Source organism: Brachypodium distachyon, chromosome 1 (genome assembly GCF_000005505.3).
Source record: "Brachypodium distachyon strain Bd21 chromosome 1, Brachypodium_distachyon_v3.0, whole genome shotgun sequence".
NCBI lineage: Eukaryota > Viridiplantae > Streptophyta > Magnoliopsida > Poales > Poaceae > Brachypodium > Brachypodium distachyon.
In genome coordinates this window covers 23,032,609-23,042,331 of record NC_016131.3, presented here as the reverse complement: position 1 = coordinate 23,042,331, position 9,723 = coordinate 23,032,609, and the positions used below count along the sequence as shown (strand labels likewise).

The window sequence follows — 9,723 nt, the reverse complement described above, 5'->3', positions numbered from 1 at the left end:
ATAAGGGAATCCCATATGTTCAGAACAAGAAGTGCTTCTAGGACTGGAAGCATACTTGTCAGAATAGCTTCCCAAGTTATGACTTATTCGGTCTTTACACAGGTTATAGAATCGATTTACTTCTCTTCAATTGTTGGCACTAGCATTGACAGACTATCCGTCTCAAAACAGAGACATAATCCTTGTGAAGCCCAGTACCAACACTAAGTATTGATAAACCAAGAGGTGATACATAATTAGTAGCATGCACAACAAAAACATGCGTGAGAAGCTGATCCTGGGTGCTCAGCTAATCTAGATGGTTGCCGCAGAAGTTCTTCATCCCAAATTTGGTTGGAGGTTTACATCAAAGGACGCTTGCTGGCAGCGGAGCATAGGGCTGTCTTCTGTGTTCTTAGCTGCTTTCTAATACTTGTGAAATGTTGTAGTCCAGGTTGGAGGCCTGGGTCTACGTTTATTTTGTTTCGATTAGAGGAAGACTCTTGATCCTCGTTTTATTTTGAACTGCTGTATACTGTTGATTTCATTAATGAAATCAGGGGCCTGGTTCCTTCTTCTAAAAAAAAGCTACCTTGCCACTGTCAGTGAATGACATTAGCCTAAACATGTTAGATTTCTATAGTGCAGGTGTGCTGGTGACAGTACTTGGAATGTATCGGATATAGACTCATAGACATAAGTTTTCTGTGGCCTGTTGGCCAGGAATCCTGCTGTTACTTGATAGTTTCAAATTTAGTAAGCCACGGAATGTGTCATTGTTTCGGACTGATGATCTGAAAATAGTTCGCCTGTTTCTTTTCTACTGTAAACTGGACGCAAATTTCATGAGAAAATCTCAAAAACACTCCAACTCTGCAATCCCCATTTGTATAAGAATTCGGCAATGCTACTCTTGAGTCGCTAGCAGTAACAGAACTAATGAACCCGAGATGATTACACGCTAGTCTTTATCAATAGATTAACTGTATGCTCGAAATGAATCGAACAGTTCAAGAAATAAAGAAGGGCAGAGAAAGAACAGAAGTGAGTTACCAACAAGGGGGAAAAGCATCAGCAACTAATCTTGGTGCCAGCGCCTGCGAGAGATCCCGCTGCTGGAGCGGGGCCTCAGGGCGGGGAGCAGGTAGAACCATATCCCGGAGGCGCAGAGCGCGGCGACGGCCGCGATCTCCGCCGGCGCCGGCCGCTCGCCGAGACCGGCCCCGCCGGCGCGCCACCGGCGGAGGAGGATGTAGACGGAGGCGAGCGCCAGAGCCCGGAATACGCGGTCAGTGTGCCCCCCCGCTGCCGGTAGAGCAAGCTCGGTGGCCTCGTCGCTGGAGATGCTCATGGCGAGATGCGAGTAGGCAGTTTTGTGAAGACGTCGCATTTTGTCAAATTTCTCGCTTCTGAAGTGCTGGCCGAACGAACCAGTTTTTTTTTTTTCCTGAACGAACGAACCAATTTTGGCATATTTATAGAAAAATCTGTCAACGTTTGCAACTCTAGTTTAGTTTTATTAAATCCGTAATGCTATATATATTCATAGTGTACTTATTTGATATTATAGATGTTACTACATTTTTTTATAAATTTGGTTAAACTTTAAAATGTTTGACTACAAATCTAGAACATCTTATAAGTCCACCAACGCTAACAGACCATATGTGCCAGCAATAACCATGGCGGAACCAAATACATGTCAGCGATGCATTGGGCATTCAATGGTCATCCAGCTATCTAATGTCGGCATTCCTTCACGGAGAGAACAAGACAAGAGTTACAGTAAGTTATGACAAAAGGTCAAAAGCAATAGAAAACATAATGTATCTCAAACAGCACACAATAGCACCGACTCCGATTTGGCCAAAACGGCCGTCCAACTGGTGGAGCATTCTTAGGGAGTTCGTACAAATGTACTCCTCACGTTTCGGGTCAGTGGTGATCCTTTTTTGGTGTGGTCATCCTAGTATCCCAAATGGACCCATTCGTGGATCAAAATTTAGTACCAACTCCGATTTGGCCGAAACGGCCGTCCAAGTGGAGGAGCATTGGGAGTCCGTACATGTGTTCTCGTCATGTTTCGCGTCGATGGTGATCCTTCTTTGGTGTGGTCATCCTAATACTCCAAATGGACCCGTTCGGGGATCAAAGTGTGTACCACCGACTCCGATTTGGCCGAAACGGTCGTCCAAGTGGAGGAGCATTCTTAGAGAGTCCGTACAAGTGTTCTCGTCCCGTTTCACGTCGATGGTGATCCTTCTTTGGTGTGGTCATCCTATTACCCCAAATGGACCCGTTCGTGGATCAAAGTTCAGCACCCGACTCTGATTTGGCCGAAACGGTTGTCGAACTGGTGAAGCATTCTTAGGGAGTTCATACAAGTGTACTCGTCGCGTTTCGTGTCGATGATGATCCGTCTTTGGTGTGGTCATTCTAGTACCCCAAATGGACCCGTTCGGGGATCAAAGTGTTTAGCACCGACTCCGATTTGGCCGAAACGGCCGTCCAAGTGGAGGAGCATTCGTAGGGAGTCCGTACAAGAGTACTCGTCACGTTTTGCGTCGATGGTGAACCGACTCTGATTTGGTCGAAACGGTCATCCAAGTGGAGGAGCATTCCTATGGAGTCCGTACAAGTGTTCTCGTCGCGTTCCGCATCCATGGTGATCCTTCTTTGGGGTGGTCATCCTAGTATCCCAAATGGACCCGTTCATGGATCAAAGTTTAGCACCGACTCCGATTTGGCCGAAACGGCCGTCCAAGTGGAGGAGCATTCCTAGGGAGTCTATACAAGTGTTCTCGTCGCGTTTCTCGTCGATGATGATCCTTCTTTGGTGTGGTCATCCTAGTACCCAAATGGACCCGTTCGTGGATTAAAGTTTAGCACCGATTCCGATTTGGCCGAAACGGGCGTCCAAGTGGAGGAGCATTCCTAGGGAGTCCGTACAAGTGTTCTCATCACGTTTCGCGTCGATGCTGATCCTTCTTTGGTGTGGTCATCCTAGTACTCCAAATGGACCCGTTCGGGGATCAAATTGTTTATCACTGACTCTAATTTGGCCGAAACGGCTGTCCAAGTGGAGGAGCATTCTTAGGGAGTCCGTACAAGTGTTCTCGTTGCGTTTCGCGTCGATGCTGATCCTTCTTTGGTGTGGTCATCCTAGTACCCCAAATGGACCCGTTCGTGTATCAAAGTTTAGCACCGACGCCGATTTGGCCGGAACGGCCGTCCAAGTGGAGGAGCATTCCTAAGGAGTCTGTACAAGTGTTCTCGTCGCATTTCACGTCGATGGTGATCCCTCTTTGGTGTGGTCACCCTAGTACCCCAAATGGACCCGTTCGTGGATCAAAGTTTAGCATTGACTCTGATTTGGCCGAAACGGGCGTCCAAGAGGGGAGCATTCCTAGGGAGTCCGTACAAGTGTTCTCGTCATGTTTCACGTCGATGGTGATCCTTCTTTGGTGTGGTCATCCTAATACCCCAAATGGACCCGTTAGTGGATTAAAGTTTAGCACCCACTCCGATGTGGCCGAAACGACCGTCCCAGTGGAGGAGCATTCCTAGGGAAGCCGTACAAGTATTCTCATCGCGTTTCGGGTCGATGGTGATTCTTCTTTGGTGTGGTCATCCTAGTACCCCAAATGGACCCATTCGTGGATCAATGTTTAGCACCGACTCCGATTTAGCCGAAACAGCCGTCCAACTAGTGGAGCATTCTTAGGGAGTTCGTACAAGTGTACTCGTCGCGTTTCACGTCGATGGTGATCCTTCTTTGGTGTGGTCATCCTAGTACCCAAATGGACCCGTTCGGGGATCAAAGTGTTTAGCACCGACTCCGATTTGGCCGAAACGGCCGTCCAAGTTGAGGAGCATTCCTAGGGAGTCCGTACAAGTGTTCTCGTCGCGTTTCACATGGTAAACATCGGTACCTGTGGTATCCCCTTGTGTATAAAAGGAGGACAAATGGCACCGGTCAAGGGGTTCCGACCCGTTCCAACTTAGTTCCAACCTAGCTCGAGTCAGTAGGCTCTTAGCAGTACAAGCAGCAAGGCCCGGGAACCATCCCGGCAACCTATAAGATCGCCTAACTCTGAGAATACAAACACAAGGTAGGACGTAGGGTTTTACACCTTCGGGTGGCCCGAACGTGGGTAAATGATATGTGTCACACTTCCTGTCTTTGGCCACGCCGGCAATCGCCGAAGCGATCCCCATTGCCCACCACCAAACTATAAAGGGGGTGCTTGTCATCCCCGGTGCCGGAGTTTTGGGCTCCGACATGGAGACAAACCGTTGCGCCAGCTGAAAAACCCGACAACGGGCTGGCCCGTTACTGTTGGGCTGCCTAGAAAATTCATAAATGGGCTTGTTGAAAAGTATGAAATGGGTCGACCAATGGGCCTCGGCTCTGGTGGCCTGCCCACTGTGGATTCTGGTGGGCCAGCCCACCGGGCCTCGATTCTGGTGGGCCAGCCTGAGTGTGAGAACCCAGAGTTAACTTCCAGACCCCCCTTTGCTAAGTTTCATCGGTTCAGGATCAAGCTGATGAACCCAGGTGAAATGAGTAACATTGCACAACACTTAAGATAAAAACAAAGCTTTATTATTAATATGCCCAATGGAAGTGCAATGTCTCATGACATTGTTACAATCAGAAAACAGCGGAAAGTAAAATGCGTAGCGACTCCATTTTAGCCACAGGCAGTTGATGTAGTCCACGTGACCTCACTCCTTAGATCCTTCTAATAGTCATAGTCGGCATCCTTATCTTTAGGAACTCTGTACATCAACAAAAGCAATGCGATGTGTACATTACGTACTCAGTGTGCCCCCTCTGGGAACTCTGATAACTACATGTGGCTTCAAAGGAAGGCTATATGGTTCTTTTGCGAAAAAGAAGTTTTGTTTGAAATACTACCATACTTTTGATGAAGGCGGTTTTGATAAAAACAAGTTTATCACAAAAGCATTATCCAAGAACGTGAGGGTCCTCGACCACTCACCCAAATCCTCAATTCCAGCAAGAAGCCATAGAGAGAGAGAGATACGAAGGGAAAGAAGACATGTTCCGTTTGTCAAGAAAGATTCATGTGTCGTCCATGACCGTGGACACGGTTATTCGAATAGTTTTACACTCTTTAGAGGTTGTACGTTGTACCCACATGACACGATCTCGCCTTGCGCCTAACCAGCTGACACTGGTAAATGCACAAGTATCGATGTACTGACAGCGAGACCGTGACGAGGTCTTTTAGCTTCCTCCCCCAAAGATGTGACACACGGAGTGAGAGTACGTCCCCATCTCCGGTCCCCCCATCTGTGCCGAGGGTTCTCACATCTCAGGCGACACCCCATTTGCGGTACGGCATCATCGGCACCTAAGGCTGGCTAGCTTACTTGACCAAGCCAGAGCCAATATAGCATGGGGTCGCACTGTTGTCACAATCTTCAGATTCGAGACTTATTAGGCCTCATTCGCTACGGGCGGCAAATTGCTCCCACACAGGCTAGCAATTGCTCCTTCAACCAATGATCCAGCTGTTGCCCGCACCAGTTGTATGGTAAGTGCACCTAGAGTAGGTTGTGCAAGTAGAAGAAGATTCCAAGAAGAGGGACTGATCCCAGCTCAGCAAGCTCAACAACTTTCAACAATGATATCATCGATCCGAAGATCACTTAGAAACCCCCGAAGAGGCAATTGAAAGATTACTAATGAATAAAATGAGCATGGCTAGGCATTTCTACTCTACAAGAATACTATATAAAACTACTCCAGGTATCAAAGGAATGGCGACAAGTAGATCATGGCAAAGTGTCAATCGATACACAAGCTACAAGAATAAAATAGCATGCATGTTTATAAAACAATAAATAAATAACTAATGCCCATTTAAAAACATAGGATAAATATGATCAAAGAGGGGGGGGGGGGGCGCATGCCTTCATTGATGAATTCTTTGTCTTCAGCTTGTTGTCCCTGTTCCACCTCGTCCTCTCTACTCATCGGTCACCAGAACAAACAAAATAAATACAAATACAATACAGCCAAATGAAATGCAAATAGGAGAATGAATAGACAAAGCGACTAAGAATAGGTATGGAATATCTTGGAAAAGATAGGAACTTTGATTGGATAGGACACTGAGATTGATTCTAACAAAGCAAACTATATAGACCTGACTAAGATATAGCTTGAGTGGTCATACCCCTTTTTACAGGAATAATAATACTACACCCAAAGCTATACTACTACTAACCAAATAAGTCAAGCATATATAAAGACACGCTAAGGCAAAGCAATACACCTTATCATGTTAATTTGCAACATGAAACAACTCCTATCATACTAGTGATCATAGAAGCAAGAAGCATGTATCTAGTATGCAACAACAAGGATAAGATTAGCACAAAAGCTAAGCTAGATCTCTATGCAAATAAAGCTACACATGGATTTATAGTTCTAGATCAAAACAAATGATTGAACACATAACATGCTAACAATGGATAAACATCTGTCATGCAAACACTAACTGATAGGAGACTATCAAAGCATGTCGTACACAACTGTATAATGGGGAAGCAAGCACATGAATTAGTGACATGAGCATCGTAATATCAATGTCCTAGGAAGCATATATCACAGAAGGATAGTAAACTAAGCATCTAGCAACTCTTACATACATCCTAGTGGTGAACCTTCAGATAGAGCAATCAAGACATGTTATGAAGTGCAACATGGAAAGCAATCAAGACTTGATTTGCATAAAGTTGTTATAAACATAAACTAGGAAGCTAGCAAGTATATGTTACACATGAAACACACATTAAGAATACAAGCATGTCAATGTAATAAAATACATGCATGACCAAGCAAGCATATGGTACTATAGATGCATTAACAAGAGATAACCAGCTTATTCTAGCACACAAAGCATTACAATATGAACATCATAAACGGAACAAACCATAGGAAGAAAAGGACAATACAACATGGCAAATTTACTAGATTAAAGTACTAATACACATATGTAAGTCTAGCTAACAAGAGCCAAGTATAAAATAATAAAACAACACATGTTCCAAGCAACACAAATGCACTTCAACTAAGCATGGCATGAACAGTACTAAAGTTCTAGTAAAACATTCATCGAGTATTGGAACAACTATAAGAACTAAATTATAACAAAGTGCATTGCAATCATACTCCCTCCATTTCACAAAGGTTGGCGTATTTTGTTTCGTTAAGACAAGTTTTTGACCAAGAATTACTCTATTAATATGTAAGTTATATGATACGAAACCATGATCATTAGCAAGAACTTTTAAAGACGAATCCATTGATATAAATTTTATGTATGAAAAAACACATATCAATAGAGTTTTCATTGGTCAAAGACTTGTCTTAACGAAACAAAATACGCCAACCTTTATGAAATGGAGGGAGTATAAGCTAACTCTTTGTAATACAAGCAATGATTATGTGAAACTCCAAAGCAACATACTATTGTATTGTAAGCACACAAGTACAAACCAGGGCAAGGTAATAACAATAAAGCATGATTCATGTAGCTAACAAATATACTACCACATGCATAAAGTACTCTATAAACTATATAATCATCATATGAGCATGACATAAACCAAAGAGAATCAAACCATGTGATTGATCAATAACATCAAGCAAGGACATGCTAGCATACCTATCGGACCTGGAATTTGTCTCATACAAGTACTAAGAAGTGACTGACGATAAGCCAGGACTTCAACCCAAAGCGATCACAGCGTGAGAACTGTGCGGGTGATATGGTCCTGGAGAGCTTGGAGCATCAACCCAAAGCGATCATAGTCATGGACTGTGCGGGGTGATATAGCTCACTATTTCCACAAGTCAAGCAGAGCGTCAACCCAAAGCAATCACAGTCATAGACCGTGCGGGGTGATATAGCTCCCAATTCCTTGACAAGGGAAATTGCTTACACACCATCATGTGACAACTTAATAAAGCATGAAACAAACTCCAAATCCTGCATACACCGTGTGCGTTATAACCATACACGCAGCACACACGATGTATGTTACAAATAACATGAAACATAATAGTAACTCAAAGCAGGCATGCATAGCCATGAATAAACAAATGAAACAAGAAATACATGCTACTTTACAAATCTAATAAATGGCTAAGCATGTGAGACAATTATACAAACTTGATATACAACTCCTATGCATGTATATGAACTACAAGAACAGGACATGCACAAGAAGTATTAAAGCCAATTCAAATTCTATACGAATTTGACCCGAATAGCATCGGTTTATATATAGTTTAAATTCTACCCATCGGATTGCGAATCCGATTCCACCAACGGGGGTCACTAAGGTCAAAAGGAAATTTTCTTAAGTTGGGGTTGAGCTCAGATTATGGACTGAACATGGAAGAGCATGGCAATATTGGTCATAAACAAGATGGCATTGAAGTTGTCGGAGCTCCGGTCATCGGATGGAGAATCCGTCTCCTATTCTACGCTATTGGAGATGAATATAATTGAGTGACACGAATGGATTTTACAGCAACAATGTGTATGGCATGACCGTGTCGATCAGGATCGACATGGATTTGAGAACACGTGGCCAAAACAAATAATTGAACAGGAGGTCATGTCTAGGGGAATTAGAAAGATATACGAGTCTATGCGTAAAAAAGGGATTTGGACAAGACTCACCGAAGATGACGGAATCGTTCGGCGTGGACGGCAGAAGTTGACGAAGGTGAACCAAATTCGTCCCGCGTAGTCGTCCTGCCGGGCTGCAGCTTGGGGCGTTGGATCCAGGATGACGTGCAGATTCTACTGGCGCGAGGACGCGGCCTTCAGTGGTCGGTTTCGCCGGAATCCGTCAACCGTGGTGCTGTGGCGGCATGGATTAGGGATGACGAGGCCAAAAGCATCGGATACATGGGAAAGATAGAAGGAGATTACGTGAGTTCCCAAATGCGAGGAATTGCAGAACGGAGATACCTTGCGAGCTCACCTTCGAGAATGGCGACGGCGGCCAGCGGGGAAGATGATGATGGCACGGGCTCTACAATGGTTCAAGATGATGATGGCACGGGCTCTACAATGGTTCTTAGGCGAAACTCTGGACAAGGAAACGAAGGGGGAGAGGAAGAGGCTCAACGAGACACGCTCGGGATAATGATTTGCGGGCTGTGGTGGGAGATCGGGAAAACGAATGCCAACAGCCGGCATCCGGGGCGTCCGTTTCAATGGAGAATTGAAGACACGAAACTGAAGATTAAAAGCCTGAATCGGTTCGTGAGATGATGGAGATTATTTTGGTGGTTTCGGTTTGTAGATTAACGGTCGGGACCAAGAGCATCGAAGGGGAAGCCAAGGCGGCGGCGTGCAGCTTGTGCGTGCCTCTGTTCTGAGCGAGCAGAGAGGAGGAAGACGAAGGGCTCTCGTGCGAGGCTGGGCTGGGGCGCTGGGGAGAAGATGGGCCAAAGGAGAGACTAGCCCAAGCGAGAAGGAGAGAAAAATAGAAAAAAAAAGACGATGAGCTGCGGCCCATAGAGCAAATAAAGAGGCAGGCTTGGCCGACGGGAGAAACCGGGCTTCAGCCCAAGAAAAGGGAAATGTCCAAAAATAAAATGCAAAAGCTCCAGGAGTTTCGAGAAAATTCAAGGTTGCAGGTTCAAAAAAATGTTGACTCAAATAAAATATAAACAAAACAAAGGGCAAG

At 44.9% G+C, this 9,723-nt stretch overlaps 1 long non-coding RNA gene across 1 annotated transcript; it reads right to left on the bottom strand.

Moving 5' to 3' along the window:
• Window positions 1-5,921: 5,921 nt before the first annotated feature.
• On the bottom strand, window positions 5,922-9,595 carry LOC106866258. Its single transcript, XR_002966519.1, has 2 exons — window positions 8,706-9,595; window positions 5,922-5,978 (listed from the first exon to the last, which is right to left on the bottom strand). It is a non-coding gene; the product is annotated as an uncharacterized LOC106866258 (long non-coding RNA).
• Between the last annotated feature and the right edge of the window lie 128 nt (window positions 9,596-9,723).